The sequence below is a fragment of the Plectropomus leopardus genome, chromosome 24 (assembly GCF_008729295.1).
Source record: "Plectropomus leopardus isolate mb chromosome 24, YSFRI_Pleo_2.0, whole genome shotgun sequence".
Taxonomy (NCBI): Eukaryota; Metazoa; Chordata; class Actinopteri; order Perciformes; family Serranidae; genus Plectropomus; species Plectropomus leopardus.
This window is the reverse complement of record NC_056486.1, coordinates 13,190,372-13,206,136: the sequence shown is the minus strand read 5'-3', so window position 1 is coordinate 13,206,136 and position 15,765 is coordinate 13,190,372.

The following is a 15,765-nucleotide window of genomic DNA, read 5'->3' as shown; positions in this document are numbered from 1 at the left end:
GCATTGAATGATAAAAATCACATTACACAGATGGAGAAATGTATTGATCTTCATGTGTTTGTCTAATCCTCTCTGATTTCTTTCCCGCAGTAACAGTGATTTCAGTCCCTCTCCACTCATACATGCACTTTTCATCGTGGAGTTTCAGCGTGCAGAAAGAAGTCTTTGCAAAGAGTTTCCACACTCATTTTTGTGCTTATAAGTACCTTTAGGATTTGTGCCATCGCAGCTATTCTGGAGCCAACTGTGATCCTACATACAACTCACACTTATTCTAAAATCTAACAAACAGTCGATGAAGCAAAGTAGAAGCTGAAATGACTTAGTAGACATTAGAAGAGTTAATTAATTTATTTATAGTCCAGCTTAAATATAATATATAACATAATATAATATTTATATTTTCCAGCCGGGGCAACATATTCTCAACCCAACTTGTCACCATTGCAACTAGAGACTCTTTTATGTGTATTTTATGTGCAATAATACTTATTTATACTCATTTGCGCTGTTAAATTTGTATTTCTGTTGTCCTATGATGTGTGTGCATGTGTGTGTTTATTCAGATCGATTTTATTCTTGTATTTGCATTAATTCCTGTTCGATTTAATAAAGTTGTGCACGGTAAATATGTATGTGTATGTAGGCGTACATACATGTATATGTATATGTAAGTGTATGTGTGTATAATATGTTAAATATGTTTATAGTTGCATATATGTGTAAAATATATATATATATATATATTATATATATATATATATATATATATATATATATATATAAAATATACACACAGGAGTTGTGATAAGTATTCTTTTTTGCTTTTTTTATTTGCCATATTCAAAATAAAGATCTTATCTAATTGTTTCATTTTATTGTACTTATTTGTTGCATCTACTGTTTTAGATTCTAGTGTCCTTTGTCACTGCCGCTTTTACCAGGACCTCAGTGCATAATTTTGTACCCTGTAACGTACACGCACACGGTGGGATTATGCTGCACGTGCTTATATTTAGGCAACAACAGCACATAGCAAGCAGAACGCCAAACATGCTGGCACGGATGGCACAAAGTAAAGTGTAAACATAGCCCTGGTTGTAAATAAACTTGGTGGCCTTTTAAAATCAAACATCACAAAACCATGCATTTTATAGGAAATCCTGTATTGCAATTATAGATAAAGATAAAAGTTATTACATACCAACGCTGCTGCTGCTGCTTTGCTGTTTGCTGGAAACAACAGAGTTGAAAGGTCAAAGGGTGACTTCCTGCTCCTACTTCCTGTCTCATTTAAAGGAGCATGTCAAAGAAAACATTAAACATAGGAAAGTGTTACGAATACAGACAGTAAAAAGAACCATAAATGTGAATTTTACTTCAAATTTGGTTGCATTTACTTAATTTTCTAAAGCTGTTGCAACTTGAAAATGACAAGTGAAATGACCTTGTTCTTTTGTTTTAGCAACGTCAGTAAACCAAGTTAGTCTGACTTAACTTCATCATTGCAAAGAGGATTTGGCTCGTGATGAAGTAAGATCTGCAGGTTCTGTTTTTGTTTAAAACTATGCAAATATGACCAACTAGTTTGCAAGCAGCAGAATAAAGATATAAGGGACAGTAAGTCAGGAGTTAGTAAGTTAGTTTAGTTAGTTAGTCTGATCCATCCCACATGATTATAGGACACCATCACAATACAAAGCAAAAATTAGTTTGCAAAATAAAATATGACAAAATTCTTTCAAAATTGAATTGTGCAGAGAAAAATAAATTTTGCAAATTTTGCAGGTTTACAGCAAAATTTTTCATACAAGAATAACCACCTTAATCTTCGTGCATCATGCAATATATACTGAATCAATGTCTGTTTTTATGTTGCAAAACTAAGTAAGGTTAATCTAATCTTACTGTCTCTCCTTCACTGACAACAGGTGATACTGTTAGCATCAAGCTTTGACCGAGTTCTCTTGATTTTCTCCAAAAGTTTCTCTGCCTGAGTTTGTCCCATAAACTCCAAATAATGTAGGGCTACCTTCCCTTCACGTTCATCCAGGACCGCACGACAACATCCATCTGTTCTTTCTGTGTCACTTTATTTAGGCATTCATAAAAAGCACCGCGCATTTCTTACATTATTGATTCACTGCTTTTTGAAGCCCGATTTTGTTGACGGACCATCTTGATTACCCAGCAAATCTTGGCCGAAAAAATGCTGAGCTGCCGTGTGCCTCTGGGCTTTTTGCTGTTCACTTGTACTGGACATGTAATGATGTGCTTCCATGACTGCCACTTCTCTAAGGCACTATGGTTGTTTTCAGCTCTTGATTTGTTGGACAGCTACTCATTTGAAGGTGTCACCCTCACGAAATGTTTCGTTTTCTTTGTACAAGATGGTGGAAGACGTATTTAGACCCTTTACTTAAGTAAAAGTCCTAATGCCACAGCAGTGACTGAGTTACGTACGATTCTAAGGTTACTATATAGAAAATGTTTGGTGCAAACCTTGATTTTAACATTATGTCCATGGATTGAGGATTTGAAAAACTGGAGCAGGTGGAAAACAAATAAGGAGTGGTGCTCAACTTCTGCACTGGCTCTCAGATGTCCAGGAAATCTTTACAGGCTCACTCAATGGAAGATGAAAACACCCTAACCTTCTGAGACGACAGTGACATCAGGGGACTAGATCTGACAAACGAGAATTTGCCCAATCTACCATCAGATAAGACTGCCTTTGAGCTGCTTTCCTTTCACTCGGAGAAAAACCTGAAGGAACTTTATCCTAACCTTTGCAAAGCCTTGAGAATTTCAAGCAATTGGTGACAGCAGCATTGACAAGGGGGAGCTTTTTTAAAAATGAAAGGTCATCAAAAGCTACCTTTGATGCCAAAGAACCATTTGACTGGTCTGACCATCTTGAGCAAAAATCATAGTCTTGCGTCAAAGTACTTTTTCATTTTCTTTCAGTCAGTTCAGTTAAACTCCAACACGTTCTCAAACCATTAGATGGTGCAACTTTGTCTGCGACCTTCTGCGTATCATGTGCACCAAACTGGTTAAGGTTAGGGTTAGGGCCGTTCTTAAGTAATGGCGTCCGTGCACGTTGCATGTGGATGCGACCAGTGCCGTCTGACAGCGTATAATAACAACAGCGCCTGGTCTGTCCAGCTGTGTTCCCGGTGGAATGGGAAGGTGACTTTTGGCTTCACACTTGTGCGCAAAAAAACAATGACAAGAGCAGACGTATTTGACAAGTTCGGAGTGAGAACAAGTTGGGTCATCGTCATCATCTAAATGTCATGTCCTGTCAAATCATCAGTTGAGGTAAGACTGACTTCACACCTGTTAGGGGGTTGGTGTAAATTTTAAAACATAATTTAAGCTATGTTCAAAGTTGCACACAGTTGGAGCAAAAGGCTGCACGATATTTGGTATCTTCTACACGTGCACCATTGAGAGTGTCCTTACCTAATACATCTCCGGCTGGTATGGTGGCTGCATCGCCCTTAAACGTTTGGATCTACAGAGAGTCGTGAGAAAAGCCATCCATGGAGGACCTACACACAGTGATGCAGGAAGAAACAGGATTACCACAGACCCCAATCACCCCAGCCACACACTGTTTTGCCTTCAGGTCACATACGCTGAGAATGAAGTGGTGTGTTGAAGGGAACAACATTTGCATATTCATAGGCTCTGGATTTTTCAATAAAGGATTTTTAACAAGGTGAGACCTTCCACACAAGTATTTTTAAATTTATGCCTTCAGACATGTCTGGAGGGGCTCTTAAAAATCTGAAAAGTTCCTTTGAATAATTACATTTTTATACAGTGTAAAAGGCTGTGCCATTTTTAGTTCAATGTATTTTGAAACAACACACATTATACATCTTTTCAACAGCAGGTGTTTATTAGCATTACAGTTTTGTATCAACACAAATTGCTTCTAATATATCTTTAATACATCTCTTTTAAAAAGTAATACTAGCTGTGTATTGTGCCAGGCTATGATTTATGTTGCTTTGAAAATGATACGTCTATTCAAATGCTGTTTTACATGGAAAAGTATGAAAGTAAGTATGGACAACCATAAAGAATTATACAGACAAAATCAGAAATAAAAAAATAAAAATCACCAGAATGTTTTTCCCAAAAGCCAACATTAGAAGCCAAAGATAAGGAAGGACCTGACTACTGTGGCACTCAGTGTTTTAAAGAGTAAATCAAACATTATTTATAGAGGGCAGAAAACTGCTGTTTAAGTTCTATCGCCCACGAAAGAAATAAAATGTTTTCACCATACTTACATGTTTGAGGTACTGTTGGATCACTGAAGTTCTTTTATTTTGAAGACTTTCAGCTACTACTTTCTGCACACATGTTTTTTGGTAATTAAATAAGTTCCTACTTTCTCCATTTAGTAGTAAAACCTACTTTCTTAGTTTACTTCTTTACATGTATCCTGAGTTACTTTGTTGAATTGTTGAACTTAACAGCAACTGCTTTTGGTGATCTCCAATTCTTTCCTTGCTGAAGTGATGTCGAAGTGTACTCAGTACACTTTGAGAACACAGTTGGCGTTATACAGTTAACCAGCCCCCACCAAATTTTCAGTGCTTTTAAGCTGAACTTGGTTCTGCCTTAGATTAAGTGCCACCCAAAGAGCCCAAATTTAGGTTTGGGAACTCATCCAAAAAGTGGTGGGATAAACAATAGAAAACAAACCTGTGACAATGACTTCATCTTAAAAGGTACGTTTTTCAGCGAAAAACCTTTGTTTTTGTGTCTAAGACACAAAATGGTAAATGGGCGACATTTGTACGGTACTTTTTCTTTCTCAAAGTGCAGCACAATTCACACACACATTCGTAAACTACCTTGTGGCTCAGAGGTAGAGTGGTCGTTACAGTGGTTGTTCACTTATCGGAGGATCTGCAGTTCGTTGGACAAGATACTGAACCCCAAATTGCGTGTGAGTGCATTTGAATGTTTAAAAACTGAGTATCAGATGGCACCTTGTATGGTAGCCTCAGCCACCAGTGTGTTAATGCGCTTTATTTTGTTGAAAGACTAGGAGTGTAGTTTACCATTAACTGGCAGCTAATTCTACCATACAAGGCACCATCTGCCATCTTCAGATAAACATTCACACGCAACTTAGAGCAATTTGGAGTTAAAGTTGGGGGTTAACAGTGCCATGGGATAAAATAGTAAATATATGCCGATGACACTGTCTTAGAGTCCACACTGAAAAACACTAAATTTACCTTTTAAGTTACGGGTCATTGCATTCCTGTAGTAAAAAAGGCGTACTTGTGTACTGACCAAGAGTCTATCTTGCAAGCTTAAGGTTGGAAATATTCAGTCTTATACTTCTGCACTTTCTGCACATTAAGTGTTGATTTACCCTTTAAAGAGTCGCTCTGTTTGCATCTTCTCCGCTGTTGGGAACCCAATTCTGGGTGAGTTGCAGATTAAATGTAAAGCATATACAGTACATATACAGAGGTATTAACATAGAGGAAACATTACATGGACATAATATGTGGGTGTTTCCTTTAGTTTTGCATTTATATTACAGATTTCCCCACTCCCGATATAAAACATATGTCATCTCAATACAGGGATGAACTCTTGACATAAAAATGAATGGCAAAAATCAGTTGCTCTTCCATATGGTGAAAATGTTTTGTTGTCACTTAACTGATACCATTGAGCTGAAGTTTTTAATAGCAATACTCTGACAAAATATAAGACTACAATTCACAATGTCTTTAGATCACTATAACGTTCATGCTCTGTACATTGGGAGGTAAATATATTTTATATACTTTGACAGAACACAAGGACCATGTCTCTCTCTTTGGAATGAGTCAGTATGTGATATATTAAGCTCAAATATTCACAATCGTTGTGTTGAGTATTTACAGCAAAGAGCTTTAAATTGACATTTGAACATACAGTGGTGTATTTCGACTGGTGACTATTTACTACCTTTGATTTATACATTACACTGACTTTACATATAGATCTTTAAAAAATATTTGGACAGTGTTATACAGTAAACTCTCAAATGAAACAAAAATTCAAGTTGTTCAGCCCAATTAAGTTTTCTTGAGGCGATTGCTTCAGTTTGCTAGTTTGAACAGAATTCATCCAGATTTATGAAACAGAAAATGTGATTTTTAGCTATCATGGTACAACATTTGTTCATCATATTCTAACAGGAAAAAATACATTTTGCGTGAAACCCGCTAATATGATGATAAAACCTGTCATCACATATCATCAGAAATATTTTAGCAAGAGTGTTGTTCCAGGGATTCTTCAGCATCGTCATATCATCGGAGAAAACGCATACTGGGGTGCAACACTGAGCTAACCATTGGCTATTTTTTCAACTTTTCGCCAAAGCATACACGCTCCTCCATTGACTGACTAAACGACCCCGAATCATTTTTAAATGTGCCTTCATTTCTAGAGATGTGGTACAAACTGTATCTTCACATACAGTGTGGACTGACATTTGGGGCTAAGGCTTATGCAGGACCAGAGACCTTCCTTTGGGGCTGCTCTTTGGGCAAATATTTTTAGTATTCAGGATGAATTGGAGACAAAGACTTGTTTACTTGGTTGTGGCTACCCTTACAAAGACGCTCCCTGTAGTGGTTGTTGTGACCTTGGCGGACTCCTTAGCATCACATTATCTCTAAGTCTGAGCCACCCCATGGAGGAAACTCATCTGGCCACTTTAATCCGTGATCTCATTCTTTTGGTAAGCTCATGACCATAGGTGAGGGTTGGGAAATAGACTTGTGGTAAAGAGGCTCTTGATTTCTGGAACCAAACTGCTTGTCCATCTTATGCTCCACTTCACCAACTATACTATGAACAAGATCTTAGGATACTTGAACTCTTTCCCTTGGGACAGGTTTGGTTGCAGAACCCCTTGCTTTGCGTAGAAGTGAGTCCGACTTTATCTCAGTGGTACTGCGACATCTTCTGCACTAGATTCATTTACTTTCCCGAGAGCCAGTCTGCACTGCGAGGGGTAAGCACGCCTGGGTCTTTGTCCCTGCCTGCCGCCCTGTACACAAGAACCTCAAACCTGCAGTTCAAAGGGTTTTTTGTAACCATGGCCATGGTAGTGCCCCAAGTATGTCTTCTGATGAGAGCTCCTATCATCTTTGCCTAACTCTGGCCACCTAACTACCATGGTTACAAATAAACTAGATGTTGCTAAATGAGAAACGGCTGTTAATGGTTCTTTTCAAGGTAGTGAGAGACTTTGTCTCCAATCACTTCTGAAATGCGCTGAATACTAAATACTTTAAGGACATAAAGTCCAGTAGTTGTACAGAATACAAAATTTGATTTAGTTTGGTATGTTTGGCACTCTTCCCTGTTACAGCTCAGTTTAAGATGGATGGAATTTCTCGTGAATATATCGTGCCTAGTGAAGCTTTAATTCCTTCAGTCAGTGAAGCAGTCAGGCAGTTAGTCCAATTCCTCTAAAGTCTGCTGTCGTGCATTTATTCTGCACATCTTGTCAATTAAGCATGTCAGCTAACCGAGTTGTGATCCTCACTGCCAATCATGTCCTGCAGTCTGTCGGTGATTGTCTTTGTACGGCTCCTGCGGTTTCTTTGACACTTTCTTTTGCTTTTCTTTCTCACTCTTTCTCTTCTACTTTCTTATTACACCGAGCAGCCATTCTCAAGTTGTTGTTGTTGCTCTAATCTCGATACAGGCTTTATTCTCATTGTGAGAAAACAAACAAATAGGTTTTTCAAAAGTGCTGTCAAAAACTCTGGCTTTTATGATTGAACCTGAAGTGTAAATGGTAGCAGAACTTAAGAAGAAGTGGCAATAGAAAAGAAACTCAATACGAAAAAGGAAAACATACAGAAGAGTAAAAATGTGAGCAGAGATCTGTTTCTATGTAGGTGTAAACTGGCTGAACAAATACATAAAATGCCAGCCAATAAAGGGATATATTAGTAGAAACAGTATTAGCAGATTTAAATGGCATCATTTCCAGTGCAATTACTTGTTTTATTTTGCTCCAAAATGCTCCATAGCAATGTTAGTCATTTGCAAAGTAAAAACTTTGCAAAAGAAATAAAAAAAACAGCAAGAGAGAGAAACACGGCGTGAAAATGAAAATACGATGATGTGGAAGACGGCATGAAAAATAATGACTAAATGAAGAAATACTGCAGGGGAAGGAGCAGAATGAATTACCAAAGGCTTTTGAAATGATCCTACAGAGTCTCACTGCAGACAACAACTGACAATAACAGGAGCTGTTTTCACTTCATAATCTCTTTGGAATTCTCCCCATTTCTACATGTTGTGACAGTCATGCAATTATATGCCAAATTATAGTCATATTCAAAATGATCACTGTTTCGTAACAAAGCACACTGTGAGACAGCACATGCCTGTGCTATAGAAGCCAAAGCAAAACAGTGTTGTTGCTTAAACTTTCAATTTTAGTCAGAATGGAGGAATTTGATTCAAAATGGCTCTGTAACAACTGTCCTTTGGGCATAGACGACAGACTTTAGTCTCTGAACAGCAGAGAAATGATAGGAAATGAGGCGAGAGAAAAGTAATGGCATGCAAACAGATCACGGCCTGAATTCCGTCACGTTTTGCTGAATGCATTTTAACTGCTAGTCCACCAGGATGCTCTATTTCTTTGCTACTTTGAGTCCTATTCTTGCAAAACTTGCAAAAAATTAATGTTAATATCATGAGTAGGTTGATACCACTGTTCCTGGCTGACTGGTTTTAAAAGACGAAATTTGTAAAAGGAGTCTTGAATCTGAATTTGACGGTCAAATACATGATATTGTACCAACAGAAACACTTGCTTTTAGATCAGGCTTTTACTTCTTTCTGTGTCATGTCAATAAAACGACCCTTGATAGATGCTTGATATTCCAAATTTTTGCTTTATTTTCACTACTTTCAAGCAAATTGTTTCAGTTTTAAAAAAGAAAAGGCTTCAATAAAGCGAAGAGAAAGCTAAAACTTAATTTAGCCTAAAAGGTGTAGCAAAAGTTTGCGATGAATCATGCAAAATATGATATAAGCATTGTATATGGTATGTTTTGCTTTGGTTTGTTCTCGAGAGGTTTCTGATCAAATTTGCTTTTTTGCACACAAGCTCGTATCTTCAAGTTTTCATAACTTTATTTATCCAGGAAAAGTAGCTCGCTGAGATTAAAAATCTTTTATCAAACTAAATTTCCCAGGAGTGAATTGGTGATTCAGGAGTTGTCCATCCAATCCAGAGAGGAGCTCCAACTATGAGTAACCTCACATTGTATTTGGAAAAAAACAAATGTTTCAACTTATGGAACCTAGACTCATTTCTCCCACTTGGTAATCCATGGTTCATCCCTCATAATTTGATCTTATTGATTTGATTCAGATTTGATTTGATCTTGTTTTATCTGGCCTTTTTTAAAAAAAAAAGATCCCTTTTGATCTGATCGTGAATAAGTCTTGTTGATGTGATCCCATCTGATTTGATCCTGATTTGACCCTGTTTCTCTCTGATCCAGTTTAATTTGATGTAGTTTGATTTGATCCAGTTATTTCTGATCTAAATTGTTTTGATCTTGATTGATCCTCTTTAACCTGATCTTGTTTAATTGGATCCTATGAAATTTGATCCTTTTTAATTTGATCTCGTTTGATTTGGTCCCATTTGATTTGACCCCACTAGACTTAATCTATTTTGATATCTGTGTGCGAGAAAAAACTAACTTATATGTAACAAAAAAAATCTTTCACACTGCTCTAAAGTGGTCAGAGTTTCTGAGCTGGTGCTGTGAATTGCTCCTATAAAATCCCGACATTGTTAAGGGCAGAGTGAAAATCAAAAGGAGTCATATCTAAATGGAGAGGCAGTGAAAAAGGCAGCAGGTTCTAAAAGAAAACTGGTACTTTAAGAACCTTTTGCATCAGGTCACTATGAAGCCTCACTTTAAACACTAACACGTCTAGACACGGTGTCTCCAAGCTTCACCTCAACCCTTGAAGAAGCACTTCACGAAAGTGAAGTTTCCGTTTTTAGTTTGGCTCTTAGACTTTTTCTCAAACAGGCTGAAATGAGGCGGAAGAGTTTTTACACGTATATCAAAATAAATGACGGGTATTCTATTAAAAATTCAGGGCTAATTATATGAAGCTAAACAGATTGGCCTTCCACTGACGTAACATACTATTCACCAATGCAACCTGTCTAATCTTCAGCCACTTGCTTTTGTCTCACTACTGTTTGATTGTGATGTAAAGTTTTAAAACTCTTTTAACCTGCAACTTTGCTTAACAAACCTCCCACACACAAGTGAGGATGATTGGTGATGACATGGCAAAGACAAACTCTGGAAAATAAGCACAGCCTGCATATAAATGACAGCAGAACAGTGAAGTTAAATTAAAGAATTCTGCATCTTTGTGGTGAACTGACATCTGACTGACAGCGCAGCAGCCTCGCCAGTCTGCTAAATGTTTAGTCAAACTTTCACTCACCCACACTGAGTGAGCGTAGTTAGACTAACCAAATGTGATTGAAAAAGAGGAGGACAGTCAACTAGACCCAGAGGTAAGTATACGCCTTACAATAGCATATATGCATACAGTCAATTAGGACTTTGTGAGTTCAGCCTCATGAGCCCCATCTACAAATGTTGACCGGACGCTGACCGAGCATTGATATCTGACGAACTGGGAGTAAGACCAGGTTGGAAAATGTTACAACTGCGCAAGATTCAGCCAAGAAACTTCACAGGTTGTGATCAAAAGGATGGAGGAGTTCAAAGATGGACGTGGTTTAAGGAAGTAGGCAGAGAGTAGGAGAGAAGTGGGCAAGTAGCAAGCCCACTGGAAGTACACCTGGCTTTGAAGCCAATTTTCGTTATTGTCGAAAGGTCTAATTACACCGTCACATAATTCTCTGCAGCCAAAAAGGACATTGACTTACATGGCGAAAGAGTAACAGCGCCTGCAAAATGACTCATTTCACTACCGAAATTGAATTCACTGGGTCCTAAGTAGAAGAAAGTCAAAAAGAGCTGCACAATTAAATCATTTTATCCCGATCCAAGTTAATGGAGTGCTAAACCGTAAGTAGCCGGATCAGCCAAGGGGGACACCTCTACTGCACCAGTGTGGAGGTACCACCGATCATCCGCTTAATTTTATACATGGCAGTTGAAACATACTGGCTTCTTGCACCACTGAGCAACTTTCATGGGAATGTGCAGTCCCCCGCTTTCAACACCGAATCCAGTTCTCTTAATACATCTATGGGACGAAGTACAGAAGGGGCCATCCTTGGTCGACATTCGCCCTGGTTTTATTTTTGCATCCTTTTTTCTCTTTTCTGTGGGTAATAGGTGCTTGATTAGGTCATGACCAGCTCCTGAGCCATGCTAAGCTGACACATCCACATAATACGCAGACAGAAAGCCTACCCCAGTCCTGCTGAGCCATACAGGATTTTAAGCACTCCGGCTGACTGGTAGACATTTCACTTCTCAAATGGGATAGCTGCGTTTGAAACGGGCCTGGGACAAATCCTTGTTGGGCATGAATAATGTCTGACCTAAATTTACAGCCTGCACAAAATTCTAACCTGACATCCCCTTATCGTTTATCCACATGATTGAACTAACAGCTGTCAGTATGTCTCATAAAGAGAAAGAATCATTGTGTATGAGGATAGGAGGAATAACGAGGACAATAGATTAATTAATGAGAATAAAAAAGAATTCTTTATGCTAATGAGTCAGTCAAAATTTAATGCTGCTATCCTGATTTTAGATTAATTATTGTGTTTTTAGACTTTCTGACTATATCTCCAGCATTGAGCCCAGGACTTAATGAGGAATTCCTGTACTTCCTCTGTTCTCCTCCCAATGTGGCCTCATTTTCTTCCACAGGCTCATCATTCTCTCCCCCTAATTCCCTCTTTTACCCTCTGTGTTATTTTCCTCCCTCTCCAGATGTTTTCTCTATAGAATCTATTTTCTTCACTCTCTCTACCTCTCCTCGTCTTCTCTTTTTCATCTTTGTTTCATCCCCTCCCTTTACACACTGTACTGCATGAAGCTATTAAACAGTTTGGTGTGAGGGGAGATACGGAAACAGTTCAGTGAAGTGTTAAGCCTGAAGAATGTCCGTTTAGATGAATTTTGGTTGCACGTGCGTTGACAGTAAGTACATTTTTCAAAATACAAATCCTGTTTTTGCAGTATTGAGGCTTGAAGCTGCAAAGTGGATTGCATTGTCCAGTCAGCTGAACATTCGTTAGAAGAGTCAATGCCTCAGTTATTATGCAAAACAAACCAATTTACTTACTGTAAAAGATTACCTTGCAGTCTACTGTACACCATAACACTATAAAGTCCTTATGCACCACAAGGTATGAAGAAGATATAACTCCTTAACATCATAAAACAGTGGAGGGTTTCACAGATCCAGTATTTTGGAAACAATCCGAATCCAAACCGCATAACCGAATCTGAAGTGAAGAAATTAAAAGAGACAGCTATGACGAAAAAGAGCAAACAATCCTGAACTTTGAGTGAAGTTTGAGTCATTTTATTCGTTTCCAAACCTAACCCCAATAACTTTATTTGCCTAAACGTAACCTCTGTAACTTTATGTTAAGTAGTCACTTTATGTCAAGGACTTAATGTCATTTGCAGGGCACTAATTGGTAAGGTGGCTTTCAAACCATTATATGAGGATACATGGGATATGACTAAAGATAATCAAACTGCAGTCTGCCCCCTTTTATTTTCTGTATTGAACTTGGCATGTACGGAAATATTGAAACCAAAGAAGTGATTAAGAATGGAAAATAGAATCAAAAAGCTGTTTCCACTTAACAGATCCGGATAAAGTCAGAGATAATGTCTTTGACTTGATGTGGTGCAGACTTAGCTTTACTTTTTCATTTAATTTGTCAACCAAATTTCCGTCCCGCAACTATCAAATGGATAAATCAAACATCAAAGTCTAAATGGGAAATCGCCACAAAGTGACATGCCCACACTCCTCGGTGGATGAATGCTCTTTGCTTGAGAGGCGTCATGACTAATTTCTCTGGCCAAGCTGCATAATGTTTGTAATGACTACATCAGAAACAAAATTCTCTCCATGAAATTTCATGTATAAAGTCATGGCAATTAGAGGATAAGGCCATATTTTGTAGACATCTTGCACATTCATTTAATGCCGCCATCTGGGCAAACAATCCATTTGGACAGAAGAAATATACGATTAGAAAAGTGCAGCCAGACAGCCAGAAGCTGATCATGGCCACTCTTGACAACTCACGCAGTGCCCAAATGTGCCCGAGGGAACGGTCCCTCCAGCTCCCTTACAGTTAAATTGCAAAGATAACAAAACAGGGACTGATTTGAATCACGCTGTACTTTAGGGCTTCAACAAATGTCTGTTTCTGAGCCACGACAAAGGCCAAAATGTGGCCTGCAACAGATTAGGTAATCTTGTGATTTTTAGCTAAGAAAACTGCCAGAAATGCCTTTTGTTGTGGCCTCCTGAGGCCCAAGCTTTATGTTTGGTATACATTTTTTAATTTCTCCTTGCTATTTGAGATTAGCAGCACCTTCTTGTAAGAGTACCAAACTGTTCATTTTAATGCCTGAAAATTGTTGCGCAAAAACAAAATTACAAAGAATGCAACACGTGTTCAATGTTTTGGAAATCTTTGGGTTAGGGGTCACTGCAAGGGCGTAAACCCATCATTTCAGAAGTGAGGGGGGCAGATTGTTCAGGAATAAAACGACTTTTACTGAGTGATTTATCATCCTCTCACATTCAATGTGTGGCAGCCAGGGACTGATTCAAGTTCTTTAAAATTATAAAATGTTATACTATTAAAAAAATCAAAAGTTTGAGCTGCCAAGCTCTGGCTGACTTGACACAGACTGACCCTCAAGCATCTCCAGAGTAAGTAGCCAGATAATTAAGTGCCAAGTGACAACAACTGAATGTGAAAAGTTCGGTAAACGCTGTGGAAATTAATCTCAGACATGTCCTTAGCCAGTTATAATGTGTCCTCACCTGTGAAGCGTCAGGCTGATGGTCAGTGCTGCAGCCTGCTCTCTGTCCTGACTGCTGCGTGCTGCCTTCTCCCTGCTCTATCTATTGCGATTCAGATGAAAAATATGTGCAAAGAATTTTTTTAGAAAAGTAGTTGTTAAAAAGCAGTGAAGATGAATGCCAAAGTCTTCTTCTATGAATATATTTCCCTGTAGCCATTAGTTATAATCTCTCCTCACCTGTGAAGCGTCTCCCTGACTGTCAGTGCTGCAGCCTGCTCTCTGCGTGCTGCTTTCTCTCTGCTCTGTTTATTGCACTAATACAAATAAAAACAAAATTAAGAATAGTAGTAGTGAAATAGCTGTGGGAATTAATCTCAAAGTCACTTTTATGCTATAAATATGACAGCTATAATCTGTCCTCACCTGTGAAGCCCCTGCATGAGCATCAGTGTTGCTTTCTGGTCCACCTTCTCCTCCCTGCTCTTTCTGTTGGAGCATTAAAGATTAAAAAAAAAATAAGTGCAAAGCAATACTGAGCACAAATTCTGCGCAGAAATGAAGTAGGAGTGGCTCTATTCCTAGCATAAAGCTAGCTCACCAAAGGTAACAATATCGTAAGTACTCTTCTTGAAGTAGTATGCAAAAATGTGCTAAAAACAAGGAGTTGATGGAAGTCACTGCAGATTATGATTTGACGGCTTATGCATTGGAATCACCGAAACGCACACCGATCACATGCTATAACAAATGTCTTTTATAGGTCACATGATGCTATGGCTACGCACTCCCTCGGGCATGATGCAGCAGGCGCTACAAGATGTGTTATTGCATCGCATTACTCTTCAAACGTTTAGCACATAATCTGGATGTTTTGAATCCACAATTCCTGTGTGAAATCATGGACTATCATACATGGCCGCTCCCATGTAAAAGGGGCTTACCTTTCCATTATCACTCATATAACACACCTACATGGTCTTGGATAATAATGATGGTTAGTGCATTCGCCATACTTCTTGGAATGTTATAATCAGGGGAGAAAACTTAAGTTTTGACCAAATCTGTAATGGAAACCTGCCTTTTGACATATTGGCAGTGAGAAATTTTTTTTAATTGCTTGTGCAAACCCTTATGTGTGACTGGCTCTGCTGTAAGTCTGTGTTATTACAGCTAATTTTTAGATAACTGGTGAAGGCTTGTTAAGCTGGTTCTTCATACTAACTACTCCAACTGGCTGCTGCCATCACCAGTTCGCGCCACACTGTCATTGTGATTAAGGCCGTTGCCATGGCTGCGGCATCGGCTCTTTTTTAATTACCATGGCAGTGACATATTTTTAATGGGCGGCGAAGCTATTCCTGAACTCTGAAACTCATCCATCATATCCCATAGAAGCACGGTGATTAGCTCAGTCTTAAGGGTAGCCGGGCAGGTTGAAGAATCACTGTTTACACTCTGGATCTGAATGGGATGACTGGTATTCATTTGCAGAACAAACCACAGGTGCTCATCCCCTGCAGATGTCTCTTCTCTTTAGAAGAACTCTCCAACTATCATCCATTTCACCCCTCCAGCTCCTTCAACTCTCTTCCACTCACCTTCTCTCCCTTTGGCCCCTGTTCCTGCAGTGGTTTCCCCCCCGTCCCCATCCATCCCACCCTCAGTCTGCTCC